Source organism: Gallus gallus, chromosome 2 (genome assembly GCF_016699485.2).
Source record: "Gallus gallus isolate bGalGal1 chromosome 2, bGalGal1.mat.broiler.GRCg7b, whole genome shotgun sequence".
In the NCBI taxonomy this organism is placed as follows: domain Eukaryota; kingdom Metazoa; phylum Chordata; class Aves; order Galliformes; family Phasianidae; genus Gallus; species Gallus gallus.
Window position 1 is genome coordinate 111,518,737 of NC_052533.1, and position 21,104 is coordinate 111,539,840.

General features: G+C 38.7%; 1 protein-coding gene across 2 annotated transcripts in view; it reads left to right on the forward strand.

Annotated features, from left to right (window-relative positions):
- Positions 1 to 21,104, forward strand: part of FAM110B (family with sequence similarity 110 member B) — a 103,029-nt gene that overhangs the window by 13,123 nt on the left and 68,802 nt on the right. For both annotated transcript variants that reach the window (XM_046938092.1, XM_004939866.5), the window contains one exon: positions 13,104 to 13,233. The gene's annotated coding sequence lies outside the window, so the exon portion shown is untranslated. The remainder of the gene's footprint in view (positions 1 to 13,103; positions 13,234 to 21,104) is intronic.

The following is a 21,104-nucleotide window of genomic DNA, read 5'->3' on the forward strand; positions in this document are numbered from 1 at the left end:
GAAGATGCTCATGGCGTTTTTGGCAGGATTTTTAGTCAGAATAAAACTGTTAAGCGTTTAACACAGTAAACTGTTTAAAAAGGATAAGGTATGTAATTATGAACTTTCAGATAAGCATTAGTATTAATACCTGGTTGTCAGCAACAACATGCTATAATATTGGAAAAATTAGCAGATACAAATAAGTCTGAGCCTTTCCTCCAGCTGAGCTGAAAACGTGGCTTTATAAGTAGGGAAACAGTTGCAGATGCAGTTTGTACCTGCGCTGTTAAGGACTTCTAGTTATTCCTTAAAGAGTTTTTGCAGTTATGACAAAACAGAAAATCGTATCTTAATTTAGTATGAGTCTTCAGTTTGGAAGCTGATGTGCTGTTGTATTTCTCCAGTTGTTTAGCACCCATGCAGTGAGGGCCTGGTTTAGAGACTTGTTAACTTACCTTGTTCATTGCTCAAATATGGCAGCTGATGTCTGCTTTAAAATAGTAATGAACACCATTAAGTTGTTTATGTACTTAGTAACTTGGACATACAAATGCTGTTGTAGCTTTGTACTAAGCATACACATGGCATATATTCACAGATAAGAAAGTAATTCCTCAACTTGTGATACCTGCTTGTGGACTGCAGTTGACTCTCTAGGCAAGAAACATGCATGCTGGTAAAATACGAAGAGGTATTAAAGCAGTCCAAATGACAATCAGCTTGCATTGTGCATTTGAAAAGAAGGGTGAAAAAATAACTGGCAAATTTTTCCAGTTCCTGGTGCCAAATTGTGGTTTTGTTGTCAGTGTTGGCTGCAGTTGAACCCAGTGTATGGATAAGTCTTGCAAAGTGAAATTTTACTGTACGTTTTAAGAAGCAATACCAAAAGTTACCAAAAGACCTTTTGCTGCTTCGCTATTGAAACCTTCATGGCAGGATGGCATAGGACTGAAGTACTATTTTGTCCCAATAGAAAACGGTGGCTTCTAAAAGCTGTGCTGCAAAGTATTTTGTTTTCTGTGGTTTGGTTTTTTAAAATTATTATTTTTTAAATTCCAGTCTATATTCAAGCAGTAGTCACAGGGTTTATTTCACCCAATGCCAACCCAATCACCGAAGGGTTTATCATTCACCCAACGCACTTCATGACAGTGACCCCCGTGCCAGTTCTGTAAAATAGGCAGTCTGTGTTCATTCAGTACAGGTGTGGCAGAAAAGCCCCCATTTGGGGACAGCAGTAATTTCTGAAGTCCAAAACCTGGCTGGCTATTTCCTGTACCTTCACTTCTTATTGTGGTATAAAAATACCAGAAATGATTGCATGTGGCAGTAGGAGGTGGTATTTAAAGATAAGCCTTTTTCTTTCCTCCTCTTTTGCTAGGCATTTTGCAACATCCCATAAATAATACTCTATTTCAACATTATTTTATTGTTACGGGAATTCTGTTGTTCCATTGTTTGTGAAGTGGTTTAACAACTGCGAAGACTGCATCAATTAACTAAGGAATTTGCAGAAGAATAATGTAAAGATGACGTACTGATGTGATGTGACAGTGCCAACTCGAGTTGTTTCGTGGGTACCCAACCGCAGTGTTTCTGATTTATCAAGCCTTGTTTTCTCACCATCAGGACCATTCCCAGACGTTGTGGGGTTGAGCATACGTCTGTCCCGTGCAGGTATCCTTCTAGCAAAATTGCTGACAAGGCTTGAAGCATGTGGTTTTGGTTTGTTTTTGAGGAAGGCAGATACTGCGCTTCTTAAGCCAAAAGGAAACTTGTCAGATGAAGCTTGATCTTTTTGTAAGCATTTTGAATCCTGCCTGGGTATTGCAGGTGCAGAGCCCGTACCACATGCTGGCTGCTGATCGCTCCCTCTATGGACAGGAGGATTAGAGCAGAGTTTCAGCCCTAATCCTGGGTTTCCTCTGCAGATTTGGTTTAGTCTTACTCCAGTTCAGCTGCCTGCGTGTGAAAGAACACACTTTTAAGTATACTTCCTCTGAAAAACAAATAAACTCCGTAAACTTGAATGGGACCGTGTGAAGTTTAAATAGTAGTTTGATGTTTATTGTATTGATGAGCTATTTTAAGCCTTATGCCTCCTTTCCCCCCCCCAACACACATACACACGCACACACTCCTCAGTGACTAATAACTAGGTATGTGCTATGAACATTCATATGTTTTAATTTAAACTAAATGATAGTAATTTTGGATTTAGGTTATTTCTAACTATCTGAAATCTCTTTTTTTCAATAAATGCTTGATTGGTCTGTTTCTTGTTGCATTTCAATTCCCTGGTAAACATATGTGGTTCCTTTATGAAAATAATAATACCTATGATTAAAAACACAGTGGTGGGCACTTCAGTAATACATATCCATTGTAACTGGATAATGTATAGACTTGAGTATAGTTAAAAGGTTGCTTGGGAGAGTTTGGATGTTGACAGCTTCACTGATGTCCTTCTCAAAACCATGGCCACTGTTCTTCTCCTTCTCACCATTGAAAGAGATGCTTGAGTTAAAATGGAGCTGGTTTGGAAGCAGTGCTAATTAGCTCCCGTGTCTCACAGCCGTGAGCTGCCCCTGCTTGGAGGAGGGAAGAGAGTCTCTGATCCATCGGTGTGTAATCTCCTACAGTTATTATTAAAAGGCCTAAAAATACACTGGATTCTGCTTCAAATAGAAGAGTGAATGTACGTTATTGCACGAGCTGTGTCGGAGCCAGCTTATTCAAGAAAGTAGTTGTATAAAAATACCTACATGAGTGACGAGTTGTTCATTGGCATGCACTGAAGACAAATTAATTTGTTTTCCACACAAGTGAATACTGTTTTTTTTTTTTTCTTTCAGTTCTCACAGAAGCTCAGTGATAAGCCTTGAACACAGAATCAATGCTTTATCCTGGGCGATTTGTGTGTATTTGGCTTTTAAATCTGTTTAACAAAGTAGTGCAGTGAATTTGGGATTAGCGACATGCTAGTTAGCTTTGCTGAAGGAGGCTGGTACAGAAAATTGGGGGAATTCACATTTTTCTGCATTAGGTCTGATTATCTGGCACAAAGACTTAGCCGTATCACGTATTTCTTGTTAAAACAATTCCTGACCTCACGGTTATGAGGAAGTCGTGATCCAGCTGTAGCGGTATCAATTTGGCAGGGAAAATAATCATGGGTTTTGTGCGGACCTTTAATATTGGCGGTAAAATATTCTAAGCTCCCCGGCTTTCCTTTCACTTCTCAAATTTAAAAACAACGTTGATTTAGCGCCAAGTATCTGCTGTTCTACCTGCTGGTTTGTGTTTTAGTGCTCTTTATTGCTTGTAGAGGGTTTTTTTGTTCAGTGTCCCCCCCCCGGCTTCAGTCTCTCACAATACTGAGGGCTGTTAATACTTCAATCAGATATTGCTCACCAAACTTTCTGATACACTACGAAATGAGTTTTGAATGTTGGTAATATAAAGTCTGGACTGTAAAATCTTACTCTGAATCTAGGCTTATTTGGTTAGGCACGTTAAACCCATTATTAAAAATAGGGGAGCTTTTCTGTTTTTATTATTCTCATTTGAGATCAGATCTCTTTGAACCACAGAGACACGCACCTGTGCTCATTTTAATCCCTGTGTAGTTTTCATCAATTATCACAGCAGGCAAGAAGAAATCAAGTTGTAAAATGCTTTTGAAGAGTAAATACATTCAACCTGGGGTTCAAGTTTCTATTTTAATCAAATATCATATCGTCTGTATTCATGTTTGTATGCAAAGCTGAGTTAAGGCTGTGTGTGTGAGAGAGAGAGAGAGAGAGAGAGAGAGAGAAAAGCCTTTTTTGTTTCCATTGTGAAATATCTGTTTTGAATTGTTTTGCTGTAAGATGAGTATAATATGTTGGTGTTTGTAGGGGAAGGCTGTGTGTGTGTGTGTGTGTGTGTGTGTTTGTGTACACAGATTTTATTTATTTATTTAAGCTAGGAGAAAATCTAGGTCAAGAGATTTCATTCTTATTAATAAGTTAAGGCTCTGTTCAACAAAAATCATCCTCTGTGGCTAGGAAGCTTCCTGCCTTGAGAAGCAATGGTGGGGGAGGAACTGCTGCCCAAAAAGACCAGCGGGGAGCCTTTCATATCCATCACTGTTCTAAAATGTTCACCTCCCTGTGATGCATTTTTGATTATCACTGTGAAAGCTCACCAGATGTATGTTTCTCCCTTCTGCTCCAGAGCTGATGTTAGATGGATTTCCTCCATTCTTGGACTGTTTTGGCACCCATCAGTAAAGATGGTGGGGCTGGAGACCACCAGTGTGTCTATACGTGGCGTGGTATCAAGGAGTACAATTTTGAGAGAGGAAATGCCATTTTAATTTAGAAAGTTGGTGCGCAAAGCTCTTGTTGCGCTGTCCTGTTCTCCTTTTCATTTTTCATTTTTTCCCAACATGGTGTGGATGTGGGAGGAGGTCAGGGAGTCTGTCCATCTGCTTCCACAGGAGCTGTCAAGGATACGTTTGTGTCCCATAACACTTGGTTTTGTGCAGGCAGAAGACAAGATGCATATCTGTCACTTTCGGAGCATTTTCAAATCTTCAAATGCATGGAGTTGTGAGTCTATACTTCCCAAAATGAGGTGTGCAAAAGCCTTTGACTCAATAGACAGCCCATATGACTAATAGAATTGTCTCGTCTTGAATAACTGCTGTAGATGTGAAGCAAACTTTGAAGCAAGTCGGTTGACACCCACACAGGACTAAATTATAACATCCCAAATAAATTGCTGTGTAGCTTAAGTGCTGAAGTAGCATCAGTACAAGGAAAGTTTGTTCCCACCAGTTCTTCATGTGTTGAATATTGCTTGAAACTTGTTGGGTTAAAATGTTAATTTTGCGTAGAGTTTTTTTGATGTAGAATGAGCAAACTTCAAGGTGGTTAAAACTGGAAACACAGGAGAGAAAAATCTCAAATGTATTTTAAGTATTTATCAAATTCTGCTCATATGTTGTATATTTGACTGTAACTTTCATAGTTAGTGACCGACTGATTACTTTTGGTATACTACTATTTTAGAAGCTTTAAAAGAAAAAATAATCACTCCCTATTTAGTGGCAAGCTCTGTCTTGAATTACATGCAAAACCCTTCTGTAAGATCTAAGGAGGCACACATCTGAAAACTTATCCCCTTTTATTCCCGGCACACAAACATAACTGGATTTTTAAATGCATCATTTTTGCAACATGGAAATGTAGCAGTAGATATGGTAACATTGCAGTAAATGATCAAAGTAGAACCCTACTTAGATGATGTTTTGTTGTTGTTGTTGGGGTTTTTTTTTTTGTTTTTTTTAAAGGGCTGTTCTTTTTGTCTTTAGTGCTTTTGATGCTAATTCTGTATTCTATGCAAACTCCTTCTTAGTAGCTTATATATTTGAGTTTGTAATTCAGAATGTTTAAATCCAGTGCTTTACAGGGAGAATGCCATACGGACATTTTGTTAGTCTGGTGGAATCATCAAAAAATGTATTGTCATCTTAAAGTCATCAATCTCCAACTGTTCCCATTGTTAGGAGTTGTTGTCTCTGTCAAAAAATAAATACTTTACTGTACAAAAATGTTGTGTGTATTTTTGGAGATCTTTTTTATATCCCAAATGACCAGCATTATTTTCTCAGCCATATAATCATTTGAAATAAGGTTAACCAGTGCAGCTGTCAGTGGAGTGCACCTTCATAGTCCATCTTTATTATTTAAAAAGGAGTAACTGGGTAATTGCCCAATGAGTGACAGTGTAGCATGGGCTCTCAGTTGCCCTTTCTCTTCATAGCAAGAGAGACCTCACCTTATGGGCTGGTGCACAGCATCTTCCCATACATTCTTATTCCTCCTTTGTGTCCTCTGCTGTGCAGTCTCTGAGCAGAGGTCTTGTGAACTATTGCATCTGTAGTGCTTCTATTTCTTAGTGATTGATGAATTCAGTTCTATTTTAAACACTTGTAAAAAATATTGCATGCTCTTTCATTCATCCATAACCCCAGTGCTGTTAAATGTTGTTAAGAGTTGTCAGTGGGAAACGATGCATGTGGCACCCCATAGGAAAGCCCTATTGGCCATCTGTGGCTTTTTCACACTGCATCTGGTGGTATGACGGGACAGTGGAGGAAAATAATGGTCGATACTTTCATTTATAAGGTATAAAATGCGTCAGAAGCTTACGCTAATGAGTTACCAAATTGTGTGACAATAGAAGCCTCTTAAGCCTCATTCTTGATTTGACACTTGACAAAAAAGTGGCCCAAAGCCAAGGTCAAGTGGAAGTATCGTGCTATTATTGCCTCCTGCATGTCTTTCTGTAGTGATCTGATGGAAGGCTGATAAATCGTTATAAAAGAAGCAGTTAGAGCTTAAGACCTTAGAAAGGAAGTGTAAAGCCTGATTCAGAATGTTGATTTATACCGCTCTAAGCGTTAGTGGTTGGTTTGGCTGCTTGCCCCTGGCCCGTATTTGCCAACTTCCCGTTGCTTAGAGCAGAGCAGTTGCTTGGATCCATTTCCTCTCCCGTGTGGAAGTACTGTACTACTGCACTAAATTTTTGGGTAGCAACATCTTGTATTTTAATTAAAATACCTTTTAACCAGCAACCAGATTTTGATAGCTAATTGTAAAGAAAGCAATCGTGAGATCTTACATAATTTTTTTTACTTGTAGGAACAGCAATGACTCTAATGTCTCATTTCTAAGCTAGAATTGTATCCATATATCAAGTTGTTTTCCTACTCTGCTTTTGAAAACTCTGATGTGTATCATGAAAAGATTGCTATTAAATACCTCTGAAGAAGTTTGACTGCAGAGCTGGCAACTTGTTCTTAAGTCCTGCCTGCGTGAGCATCTACTAGATTTTCCTAAGGATGGGGCCCACAGGCTGGGGCTGACCTCTGCTCCTGAGGCCCACTGAGAAAGGCTTTTGGTAAGATGTCCCAAGAAAACAAGTTGCCGGGTGTGGTACAGGGATTGCTTGGCCCTGTAGCCTGACCCGAAGTCAAAACTTTGCATGTCCTTGTTCCTGACAAGGTGGAGTGTGAATTTTTTTGAAGCCCAACTGTAGGGTTAGTGTTTTCTATCATGGTCAGTGTAGCTGTTTCATGTATTCTAGTATAGTTAGCTTGCATGATGTCCAAACCGGAATTCATCTGCCTATATCTTCTCCAACTGCAAAACATCCAACCAAGAAAAACTATAGTTGATTAACCAGGCTTAAAGCTTATCTGGGCTTTACTGGGTTGTGATGTACTGCAAGGGAGATAGGTAGTTTTGGCATAATGCAGGTTAAGTAAGTTGCTGTCCTCAAGGGCATATGTATCAAACTGTATTCTTGCTTCTCTTGGGTTTTAATAGCTTGCTGATGAAAATTCTTTAACTGGAAGCGTGAGTGTTAGATGTATGAATGGTAGAGTCTGCCAGGCCAGAAGAAAATTTGCCTTTATTGGCTATAACATCTATCTAAGTTTCAGTCATGCTTAATGAAAAAATGAATTGATGACCACCTCCCTCACCAGTTTTCTTATTTCTTCTGAAATACATAACTGTTTGGGGTTTGTTTGTTTGTTTTTCCCTCAATGCACAGCTTATCTTATGTGGGTATAGCAAAGTGGGGAAGAGCTGATTTGTTCTGGATTTGCTTAAAAGTCCTGCTACCCCAAGTATGGTTGGGTTTGCAACAAGCATTGTCATGAGTCCAAATCTGTTGAAGGTGCATTCCAGAGTATTTGCTTTAACATCAGAGTGGTGACACTACTGAAAGCTTGAAAGAAGTGTTACGGTGTATGGTCTAAAAATCTTTCTCACGCTTAGATCATGGTTTTTGTTGTATGCTTCTCTTTGCTTAGTAGAGTTCCAGCGTTACTTGTTAAGTGCTACAAATTTCTGAAAAGTTTCTTGTGAGAATGCAGACAGAGTAGTGTAATGTACCTGATTCCCTCTTCCGCTGCATGTAATTACTCTCATGTATATTTTCGTGAATGTCTTGTCTTAAGATTTCTCCCAAGTAACAGGCAAAGATGGTGATGGCATATGGCTGCCTCTAATGTTTGTCTTGAAGTCAAACCAATTACTTTGCTTGCATCTCATGAGCTGTACAGTGGTTTTGCTTTCACAGGGACTATCAAAAATGAATTAAGCTAAATTGCAAGCCTAAAAAAGAAAAGGAGGAAAAAATGCTTCGCTAAGAAATGTATGCCATGCACTGCTAAGTATCCAGCAATATCAGTGAAATATAGCTCACCCTTCCCATTCTTCTACTTGCATAAAATTTAAAACCATTCAAAATTAGGTTTATTTCGGATGTTATACACAAACTGTAATTCAGAAACTTCTGTATTTTGGACCTAACTCTTTAAGATGATGTGTGTCCCCAGAGCCCTCAACAGACTCAGAGGGTACACTGTTTCTTAAAAACAGAAATTGTGGCGGCTGTGTCCCAGTCTCAGGCCATTTGCAAGACCTCTTGAATCAGGAATCAAATTGGCATGCATGTTAGGATCTCTGAATGAGTCACTTTTAATCACTTTGTTGCATCTGTCTTACCCTTTTTAGAAGACTATAACTAAAACTATGGAGAAATCAGTAGAAACTCTAAAGAGAGTCTTCTTTTGCCTTAATTTCAAATTCTATTTTTTGTATTTTGTGGTTCTCAGTAATGTTTATGAGGCAGTGTGATGTTTTTGTTTCCTTTCAAAAGGAGGAAGTAAGAAATCAGTTGTTCTGAATGAATTTTCTGGTGTTTGGTATACATGTCCACTACTTAAGCCTATCTTCCGTTGTCACTTGAACTGTCATTATACTTGTTCCTCATTTAATTTTATGTATAAAAATAAACACATATTAAAAGGGCACTTAGTATATATCCTTATGTTTCCTTACTACTTCACACCCTTCCTTTGTGCTTCCAGCTCACCTATCATCACCAAACCCAGGTGCATTCACAAATACAAGCACTTTCTTCTTATGAGCCTCTTGACTAGAGGTGAATATTCAAATTGAAGAGAGCCCTGCAGCCCGGTCCTCTGCATGGATGCTTGGCTCCAGTGTTGTATCCTCCCTGTGAGTAATGTTCTCTGCCATCTTCTTCCACTGCCATCCAAAGCAATTTCTTCCACAAAGGATACCACATTTTTACACATTTGGAGGGGCTCTGTTTTACTGGGCTGCCCACTGATAATTAAGAACCCTAATTACTTCTTTTATAATGTCTGTACTCATTTTCATTCGTTTTTTTTTTAATTCCAGGTGGGGGAAAAACCCCCACCCTGTGGAGCTGGGCAATACGTCAGTCAGCAAACCTGTTTTTCTGTATGCTTTTCTCTTCTATTAGATTTTCACGACTGTTTGTGATTCATTCCAGGAAAATGCTAGACTTTCATTAAAAGGTTCTTAGAATAAATGTGTATTTTTCCTTTTACTTTATAAGAAGTTAACTTTAAAGGAATTCCAGAGAGGAAGTCTGGAAGGTCAGAATCTGTAATTTTATAAGCAGTCTTATGATTGTGTTAAGGACTCTGTTCTGATTCCTTTCTTGATAAATGGTGCATGTCATAAAATGTCAGCTTGTCTGCACCTGATGCATTTCCATGGACACAGAATGCTTATTCTGGAACTCCAAGTCCTAAATGAAGCCCTCTTGGAGACTAGGAAAGAGGATATCTGAGAACGTGGGTAGGAAATTAACATGGTTTAAACTAAACTCTGTTTTTTGCCTCTTCTGTGTGTATGTATGATAAAAAAAACCCAAACAAATACAGACCATCAAACAAAAAATTAGTGTGCTGGACTTGGTAATCTGCTTCTCACTTAAGCTTTCTGACATTGTAATTAACATCTGGGAGATTAATGTACCTTCTGCTTCTGTAGGTATACTGTAACTTTCCCTGGCAGTATGCTGTGGCTGTATAGCTGCACTCATCTGAAGCCTTGTGATGAAGTGCTTGCAGCTCCCAGTGTATTGATAGTGAAGCTCTTTAGGCTTGTGAAGAAGTTGCTGCCTTCTGGTTCACGCAACTCTTGCTCCAGAGCAATAGGAATATTTTCATCAGACTTCCTGTGGAGAATAAGGCTCTTAGCTTCTTGCAGGTGTCTTTCTTTGGGATGAAACTCAGTGTTCGTGGGTGTCAATGAAGTAAATTGTTTCCAGCTGTGTATAATGTTAGAAAATATAAAAGTCAAGGTCCTCAACTCAGAAGTAAAAGCTTCTATGTTCAAGACAGTTCTGTGTGTATTCAGCATAGTTAGGTTAAAGTAATACTATAGTACGTGAAATAAGAATGTGTTAACATCACTTGTGGGAAAGAAGACTTCTGATTGTTTGGGGTTTCTTTAGTTTGACTCCTCCATCTTCTCAGTAGTTTAATGCCAAATAGGTGAGTGAATTAATTTTGTTTTATTGTGTTTTCATTAAAAAAAACAACCAAACACATTTGTAGAAACTGCCAGAATGAGTGGATACGGCCATTTCCTAACTAAACTCCACTAACTAATGCTTCTGAAAATTATGTTCTCTGAATTGGCTACAACTCCAAAATGATGTCTGAACTGAGCTTTTTTCCCTAAACCTCCAGAGATACAAAGAACAGTGACTCAGCTCTCCTGCCTGTGAAGATTTAGGGTATGTTTTAAACAGGCTAAATCTTTCTGGCATAATGCCCACTGGCAAATATTTCCTTCTTTCTAGCTACGTGTACAGATGAGGTTTCCTTTACCTTGTCTACATTGTTAAGTAACGTTATTCTCTCAAGGATCTGTGTTCTGTTTGGGTGCAGAAAGCAACTCGTATCTCTTCCGGCATATGAAGTGAATCCTATTCATGTGAGTAGCAAGATCCTTCCAGCCATCTAGTTTTGATTTCCTGACTTCAGTTTCTCCCCAGTGACAGTGATTAAGGTAACACCTAATCAAAGAGTCGAGTTATCAAATGTTTAATCACCTGCTGCTCAGTTCCCAGATCAGCTTATTTCTTTGTCAAGAAAACCTACATTTTTAAGGACTTTATTTTGGATTATAGAAACCTCAGGGTAAACTCAAGTGAGGTTTGAAGGTTTAAGTGGGTGCCTTTGGGATTGTTAAAATAAGAAGTCCATTCATTCATTTATGAATCCTTCTGATTTAGGTTTGGCTTCTCTTCCTTCAGACGTGTATTTTTCTAAGTACTGCAACTTTGATTTCACATGCTTAGCAGGAGAATGAAAGAAGAGAGGAGCATAGCACATGAGGACAAAAAGTCTTTTCGAAAAGAACTCCAAAGACTTGTTTATATTGGACAGTGAAGCAGGAAACAGCATGTGTCATAAAAGGCTCCAGCTTGTTGGCTAAAGGCTGAAACTTGAGATGTAGTCTATATATATAAAACACATAAATATGCATAAAAATATTCCTAAGTGAAATTCTGAGTATCTCAGGAGCTGCTGACTGATAACTGTGCAGATACTTTATGTATTTGTTTATGCATGTGTGCACTCATACCATGCTTTCTTCTTTAAAAATGAATGTGTTAAGCTCAGATGTGTATTTCCTGTAGGAGGCTGTAGCATTGCTAGCACTAGATGTACATTTGGGAGCTAAAACCCGTGTTTCTTGCAGACTTGTAACACAGTGACTTATTCTTCCCAGAGAAGCAGAAAGCAAGGAGCTCTGATTTCAGCAGAGCAGAAATGGGGGAATTCATCTGTGAAGCTGAATGTTTTCAAAACAAGGCAGAGCTTTTTCCTTTAGAATTTTGTCACTGTTTTATTTTAAGCAGTGATTTCTAGGAATTTCTGAGGTGTCTTACGTCCTGCCAAGACCAATTGATAAGTCTAATAATTGTCACTCAGCTTGGAGGCAAAAGTATGTGTATAGGAGCTTGCTTGAGCTGTTGGTCAAGAAGGTGGCTGGAAGAGATTCACTACATGCGCATATTTGAAAGCACTTAAAAGAAGGTGTCCATCTGTCTGTCCCTGAATCTCCTCTGTTTCTGCTTGGTTCTGTTGTATCGCTGTTTCAGTGGTAGCAGATATTCAAGGCAAGCTGTTGTTGGTCCTATCCACCCGCCCAATGCAGATGTATCTGCAAGCAAATGAGCTTCTCATCTTAGGTTTAAGAACATTGAAACCCAGACTCAGGCCGATTTCTCTAAAGGTTGGCCTTTGGAAACCTTTGATACCTGGCAAGTATTGCTGCTTCTTCTGTGTATTGACTGTGTTAGGCAACTGTTTCCTTCAACTTCTGCTTCAATAGTTTTGGGATTTTTAGGGAGGGAATTCTGTGTTTCACCGTATCTGTAGCCTGTTTCTTGAATCAGTAACAATGATTGGAAAATTAATACCATTTGAAGTTGCTCTGAAATGCTTGATTAAAAGAAGGTCTTGTGCCAGCAGGAGTCCCTGAGCACATAACTGTGAAGTACAACCAAGCCCCAGAAAACTCAGATGCTTTAGGACTTCTCTTTTACTACGTTATGGTTAGAGCTGATCTCACCTCAAGTGACACGTTGAGAAAAAATACATCAACTTAAAGAGAGATTTAGATCATATCTCTGTAAATGGCTATTTTGCATGTAAGAAACAGCTTATAGTAGATGTTCATTTGAAGAAGCCAGTCTTTTTGTAACCCTTACCTTCTAATGGTAGAGTTGGAGGGTTTTGTCATTCTTTTTTTTTTTTTCTGAGTGAAATAGAGTGCTGTGGAGCATATATTTAATAAGGGCTGTTCTATCAGCTGGGAGGAGGCCCTGCTCAAGGAGGTAAGATGGGAACTGGGCTGGATTCTTTGCTTGCTGTAACACAGCACTCAGAGAGTGCCTTGAAGATGTCTCTCTGCTTGTGCCTGTTGCTGTGAAGCATTCCTGAAGCATGTCGCTGAGCAGTTTCAGTGCAGAAAAATGATGGCTTGAGAAACCAAGGATTTATAACTGTAGGTTGCCTGTTAAATTGTAGAGCTTCAAAACTCTGCTCTTGGGACTCATAAATGATACAGGACAACTACTGCTGACTGAATGCTCATCCAGTATCACTAGTCACCTCTTTTCAGGCCCTGCAAACTGACTTTGATGACACATGGCATAACACATGAGCACGAAGCTAAATGCCTTCCCTGTTGCTCTGTCTCCAGGCAGTGCTGCAAGGAGTTCTGGGAGTTCCGGGGAGAAGAGACCAGCCTCCCTCTGGAGACCTTTACTACAGGTGAAGACCTTCAAACAAGTCAAGCAGACATAGCAGGAGCTCAGAAGTTTTACATCAAGGTAAAGAGATCATTTTTCTACCAAACTGAAGTGGCTGATACGATTTTCAAGATAAGAATTTCCATCCTCTTCCCCCCGCCCAATGATTCTCTGAGCGTTTTCATTCATATGTGGATTGCAAAAACAACAACATACTGGATTGTAGGTCAGAGCCAGAAGTAATTCCTTATAATATTGGTAGGAAGATGTGTCTGTGGTTCTATGTTGACAAGGAAGCTCACTTTGAGAGCTCAACAGTGTGCTGTATTTTTAGAAATAAGTTCCCTTTTAATTTCTGCATTTGGAACTTAGAGTGGCCCCAAGTTATGGAAGCACTTTTGGATGTCTGCAGCAACAGGAGGAGAGTGAGGTTTGTGTATGCTGAATTTCTGTTTACCAGCGCTAAAGTTATCTTCATTTGATCGTCCAGAAATCGTTCATGCATATAAGGGGCAAACACTGGTGGAGGAAGACAAAATATGACCCCGAGAACTTCGTTAAACTTGTCAATACTACTTTGGGATTTTGATTATACTATGATTTTATTAGAAGGACAGGATTTTGAATGTGGTGGTGATGTATGCCCTCTGTTCCTTATACCAACAAGATTAATTGAACTTTGTGTAGATGGTTGGTTTTGGGGAAAAAAGTAGTAATGGAAACAGTATTTTCTACAGTTTAAGATTAAACTTAGGTCCTTCTAAAGTTCTTCCAACTTCTGTGATTTTAAAATAGCTTTTGCAAGGTGTTAACTTTCAAGATTGAAGGTTCTGTAAATAAATATTCCTTAATTTGTCCAAGAAGAATAGCAGATTTTTCTTGTTAGTCCTTCATTGATCTTTCTCTGAAAGCAGGGCACTGAACTAGACCAAAGTTCATTGTCCTAACATTAGTGGAGTAAAATCAAAATCAGTTAGAGTTTTCCCATCTGTACAGTCAGCATTTCACCCCATAACCTTCCCTCCTGAGATCTGCTATATGTGCTTGGCAGTAAGACCACCAAGCAAGGGAGGCCCACAGAGCCCCCTCCGTATGCCATTCCCTTTCTCTCTGCTTCTCACATCATTAAATTCAGTTTCACTGAGTTTCTTCTGTCTGCCAGCAAGGTCATCTTGAACAACTGAGGATACTGTATTGAAACCTTGGCAGAGCACAAAAACTGACAACTGTACAGTGATTTCAAATGGGAGAGTGAAAATCATGAAATACTTATCTCTTTAATGTTTCCCTTTATTAGGACTGCATGAAACAATACAAGCTGTGATAACCATGAAAAAAATGCAGTATTTCTTTTGAACGTTATATAAGAAGTGCTGTTGTACGCAGTGAGAGCATAAGGACTTCCTAGGAGGTATTTGCATAATCTTTAGTGTGCACTGATGCCCTTAAATGGGGTGGTGGTGGTGATTCACGTACAGAAATGCAAGGTGCCCTAAGCTTTTGGTGTTACACTATGCATGGATTGAAATGCAGCCTTGAACGCTGTTACCACTTCTAGGAAATCAGTTTGTTCTGCATCTTTCTGCCTCTTTTTTCCCTTTGTTGGAGGGCTGTGTTGCTAACCAGAAACATATGATAGGAGGCAGCCAAATGTTCTGGTGAAAATCAAGGGCACTTTCTAGCTGTGAAGGTTTTCTATTTGCCCTAGATTTTTTTCATTGATGCAGCTGTAACAATTGGTGTCAATGATATGAATAATTGATTAAGGAGTTCTTGTTGCCTCAAGTAATATTCTACTTATGCTTCTCAGAGCTGTTGCTGTTTGTTGCACTACAGCACTGCTGGTTTTTCCTTGTTTTTTTTTTTGTTCCCACCTCTTTGTTCTCCAGCAATCCTGTAGGAGCATGTTGTTTTTCCTTCAGTGTATTCCATGGCTTAGTGAGAAGCGGGTTCTCCTTTTTAATCAACGACGACATATTTCAAAATAATCCGTGGTCCTGGGAACTGTGCAGTATACACATCTGGTTTTCCATAAGCATGAATTGCTGGCTTTACAAACGCGAAACATGTAGTCCTGGCCACAGAGTTAGCTCAAGTGTTCCGTAACTTGAGCCTGTATTCGAAATAAAAACAAAATTGTATAGCTTCTTTACCATACTAATGGAAAACATTTAATTTGCTTCTTGAAGCCAACCAGAGGGATGACGCAATGCTGTTCGAGCAGATTTATGGGGCCTTTTCTTCTCCAGAAATCAATACAGCTTGGAGGTGCTGTACTGGGAGCTGGCAAGCTGACTGTGATCCAGCTGCGTTCAACTATAAACTTCTGCACCACAAACCCAAGCTGATGACTTTGATTTATCCAGGCATTGCTGTATCTGAGATATTATGGTGTTGGGTTTTATTCATAGCTTTTTCTCTACTGCCATTAATACTAGATTGGAGTTTCAAAATAGCAATCTGCTTATGATTTTTTTTCAAATTGTTTAGGGTTTTTTCTTTGCATTTCCTGAGTTAAAGTACAGCTCTGTGTACATGCTAGGCATGACTTTTAGTGAGATCTTTTTCCTCAAGAACACAAAACAGCCCTCCATTCAAACTGAGTGCTAAGGACTAACATAATTTTCTACTTTGTACAGAAAAAGCTTTGATCATTGACTGCTCTTTCTTTTTTTTTTTTTTTTTGTATTTACTTACTTCATCTAGAAGAGACAAAATGAGTGTTGCTTTTTGCTCGGTCTAAAAATGTTCTTACAATAGAATTATTTTTTTCCTAAAGAAGTTAAACAGTGAGAAGTTTCATAGTAACTAACTTTTATGCCTTTATTTCCTTTCCTGTTCCTCTCTGCCCCTAGTAAGTCTGCTTTGGCTATTGAAACCCTTTACTATAGAAAGAAACATCAACAGCCTCTTATTTTCCTCCATAATGGAGTTTCAGTCTTCCTTAAGCATTTTATTTCTGGCAGGAGTTCTCTTCTAAAATAGCACTTACAACAGGGCTTCTGATACTGCTTTCTCCAGGTCGTGTCTGTATTACCTATGGAGTCCCTTGGTGGTGCTCCGTGTGGTCGTGTTGATTGCCAGAAGGAAAATCAGAACTAGATACTTGCTTTCTATCCTTTTCCCCCTTATTTCTAATCACGTTTCTGTAGTAACTTTGATCCAGGTTTCTTTCATCTCTAACCATTTTTGTCTCCCATATACCTAACAATTTCATCATGAGTAAATGGCATGAGAAGATGCTGCAGAGGACTCAAACGTGGTTGTTATGTAGACCTTCCCTAGAGCAGCTATAGATGACAGGTAGGCTCAAGGTCCTTCTTGCTCGGTGCATGCTAGGAGAGAGGAAGATGGAGATGTGAGTTGTACGAGAGTCTTAGGTTGGAGCTGTTTGAATTTTTCTTTTTTATTGAGATGAAGAAGATGATGATGAATGCAATTAAGATGAGCAGTAACGTTGCTGATTGTTTTTTTTCTTTGAAAAGGCTACCATTTGAGATGTGATATAGAAGTACATGAATACAAATAATTTCTAATGATTTTACTTATCAAGATGAATGTATCAGATCTGCAGTCCTGAATTTGAGTACAATTTGAAGTTATATTTTTTAAAAATCTACCTTTTTGGGGGGGAAAAAAAGTAATTCTGGTATAAATACTGAATATTTAAGATGAGTTAAATGTATCTTTTGCTATGACAGTGCTTTTTTGGTAGTAGTGTGGATGAGCATGCTGAGACAGCGTGGCTATTATGTTTTGGATAAACATAAGGACAGTTTACATCTAGTATCTGCTTGTGTAGACATAATAAAGAGATTTTTGGATATTAAGTATTACCAAAAAATTTTGGAAGTTGTTTTCTGAAAAGCTTCCATTAGATAAATAACATGTTTCAGTATGAGCTTCATTTGATCTCAGTGGCAAAGTTGGGTCTTTGGTGTTTGTACAGTCATAAAGTTCTCCTTGACATCTTTCTGCGTATTTTATCTCATGATAAAGAATACCAAATCATCAGACGGGCTGCCTACCTCTACTCTCTGAAAGGCAGAGCTATAGGGAGCAATACGTGAACCTTTAGAAGGATGAGCCATCCTGCCTTTCTGTTTGGGGGGTGGGGGGGGTTAGATTTTCCCAATATTCAACACCATTTCTACTCAGATGGTTTCCATCTGGAATTGAAATGCAGTTGGCTTCAGCAAACAGGTTGACACTTTGTGGACAAAACGTACTGCCTGTGGGTTCTGGTCTGACTGTTCTAAAATTCTTGTTGACATGAAAGGTCTGTCACTGGCAGTCTGGGCTGAAATATGCCATAATGCTTTTAAAGCTACACTTTGAATAAAGTTTACATTTACTGCAGCGTATTTGCTTTGCTTGGTTATAGTAGTAGCTCTGTATTCCCATATAAACACTAAAATGAAGTTGTTAAGAAAAACAGAAATGCTTGCAGCATTTGCACTAAAGTTCATGGAGCATGAGATTAGCTCTATTTAGGACTTTCGTACTTCGAAGGGATTAAAAAACCTTCTCAGAAATGGATAAATACGAAGAACATCCTCAGACTAGCAAAGCAGTATGTAAGCGTTGAGAAGAAAGACAGTAATTATTATGTAGAGAATAATCTGAATTGAAATGCCACGTTGGAAGTCACTTTATAATCTTACCTTCCTACGTATGAATTGAAAAGCTGGCAAAAGTACAAGGCGTGACCTAAAAATGGTAGTCTTTAAGCTGCTTTGAGTATATTTGTCTTATTTTTATCTAGCCTGAAATTTTATTTTTCTTCTTTAAGTCAAACCTGATTCAACCATTCTGCCTGTTGATGTTCTCATGCTTCTAACTCTGCCAAGCAAAGCTATTGCTGCTTCATTTAAAGAGTGGAGTTTTGAGTCCTACTGGAAACAGAACACTGTCTGGAGGATGCAGACTTGTTAAGAAACTTAAATAAGATAAGGCTAATCCTACTGTATGCTTCCACTTTAGGAGTTAGTATGGAAACTTGCCTTTCCTTATTATGGCCCCGTACTACTGGCTAGGTGCCTTATTGGATTTCTCCCCAGGTTTTTTTTTTTTCTGTACTGTTGGCTTGGTAGACAGTAATATTAATAGTGTTTCATGCAGTTGTGGATTATTGCCCTGTTGTGCCAATTTCCAGACTTCCAGGGGAAAAAAAAAAAGGCTCTTTGGTTTTTACAGGTCAGAGAAGGTGAAAATGTGTCCGCCTAGTCTTTTGGTAATGGCAAACTTAGTTTCATTAATGTGGCATGTTTCATTTTGAAATGTTTTATGTAAGTAGAATTAAAGCAAGGATTAGTATCCTAAGTACTTGTGGTATTTTGCTTAGCTCATTTGTAGCTTCAGAAGAATTACTGTGCATTGAGTAGACTTTGTTTGAATTGTAAGTTTGGATGGAGACTGAAGCAAACTTTATAATCTTGCCTCCTGGAAGAGCTATTGTCAGGTATTTCAGAAACAAATGTAGGAGTTCTCCTTCAGGTGTGGAAAGATAATCTACTTCTAATATTTACCTTGATCCAAAGTTTTCCTTTTCCATTTTGAGATTAAACTTCAATCAATTTAATCTGTTCTGTAATCATTTGCATTCAGTAATGTAACTGCTGTATGAAAATCTACTGTTTTGAATCGTGCCAAAATCTTGGTTTTACCAACTTCCTGTTCAAAGATCTCCACAGTTAGTTTGTAGGTTGCTTTAAAACACAGTCATGCAGATTTAAATGCAAATATGTATGTTTAATAATTGAGTACAGCTTTTTGCCTTGTCCCTTCTATTTTTAGACTCTTGTCATGTTATCTCCATACCCTCAATCATTTTAAGTGCTTTCTCCAAGCCTCGTTTTGTTTAGACAGGAAAACTATTGTGATGCTCTACCCGCAGCGTTTTTCAAAATAAGATGCAAGAGGAGAATTTTTGTCTTTAGAATGAAGTTATTTGAGTTCTCTAAACCAGCCTTAGCTTTCTTAAAATGTGCAGCATAATAGAAGATAAGTAGAGAATTAGGTATTAGAAACATGCTTTTCTAGCTGCCCTAAAATTGATCAACTCCTGTAAATAAATCCTAAGCAGTGATTGTGTGCATAGAAGTAAGTGACTAATATTTGGTATCTTTCCTTTTCTTCTAAGGAATCTGAAACCTTGGTAAGACCATATAGTTATCAGAAGGTTTTGACTCAATTGGAAAAGGAGCATTCCTGGGTAGCTGAAGTCTAGATTAGGAGAAGAAACTTTTTGTTCTTAGATCAGCAGCTAACTTGCTTCATGGCCTTGGGCACGTCCTCTTGGCTTCCTTGCAGCAGTTCCCCATTGTATCCACTGCTGCCACCACCACCATAAACTCTTTTGCGAGCTTTGGAGATGACTGTCAAAACCATTCATTATTCAGAGCAAACTCTGTTTCATTTGCTATGCACTTACTTAAAGTGCAGTGGAAATACACAATTGAGACTATAAGGAACTCCAACCAATGAAATAAAATCAGCTTGTGCAACGTGCATTGCAGTAATGTGGATTTAATTTAGAGTAGTTAAATTTTAGAGGTATCAGTCTCTAGAAAGACTGATGGAAATAAAACTGGTTAAGAACAAGAGTACTGTGACCAAAATAGTTAAAATAAGAAGGGAAGAAAAGTTCCATCCTAAAATGAATACGTGGCAGTCTTATTGTGCCTGAGTTTTAGCACTTATGTTTTCTGCCAAGTAAATTAAATTCACGAAGAAAAGCTAGACTCCAAGTGTTGGACTGCTAGTATTTTTTCAGGAGGTTAATGTGATGAAGGAGAACAATGATAAAAGGAAGCTTAACATTTAAGAGTGGACCACTGTGAGAGGTCTTTGTGTGTGTGTGCGTAATGTGAAGACTGAGTGTCCTGTTAAGTTCACTGTTGTATGTTTTCTACTGAGTTTTTCACGTGTGCCAGAATGTACTCAGGGAAGAGCCATAAACTCTTTCCCTTTTTTCCTTCACGAATGCATGTATTTCCTGTCTAACATTGGAAGAGAGGAGCAACGAAAGAGAGGTTTTGTTAAATACGGCAAAATCTAATTACAGCCTGATTTAAAGCCACATTTACACAATGGCTGAGGGGTGAGTTCACTTCCATAAAAACAAACCCGTTGCCTTCCTACTGTGCACTGGGGAGTGTGAGGATGTGTGTCCTGGAGAGCAGCTGCCTCCCTCTACTGGCACAAGCTTTTCTTGCACTGTGCTGGCGCTGTACTACGTGATACAAAAAAACATGAGTACTTCTATGCAGTAGAGTATTGAGGCATCATTTTATTGGTGTGCACTCATCTTACCTGCTACCTGCACTATAGCCAGTAATGTATTACTTGTGTGATCGAGTCTGGCTGGTGGATGTCTATGAGCAGAAAAAAGTCTTGTTCCGCAGAATGGGCAGTTGTCTGCTTCAGTCTGTGTTTTGATTGATTGTATCTCTGATGGTTAAAAGGGGAGCTGCTGGTGGATAAACCTCATTTTCTTTGACGATATTCATTCAGAGTGCACCTCTAAAAGGTGCAAGCTGTCATATTCTGCTCTGCTGAAATATCTCCAGGGCGATATTGGAGTAGTTGGCTTAAAAATTCTGATGTTTTCTATTTTCAGCTGTTCCCGGTTTAAATGTCTTGCTGTTCTTTTAACTATGTTTCTGAGAAGGAGGGGAGAAAAAAAGAAAAAGGTAGTGTATCTCCAGCTTAACAAAAGTTGGTGGCTTATATTACTTTTCTCCTGGAATAGCCTTTGCCCAAGACCTCCATCACAGATGGTATCGTAAATGAAGCTTTACAGTCATCTGAGACTGACATGTGCGTGCTTTTTATTCCTTTCATGTTTCCAGCTGGTGAATACCATTTTTAGCAGAGTTTTTGATGACTGTTGTGAAAGTAAGTGCCTGACATTGCACTTCATGCTGCGGCAATTGCTTCCATTCTGCTTC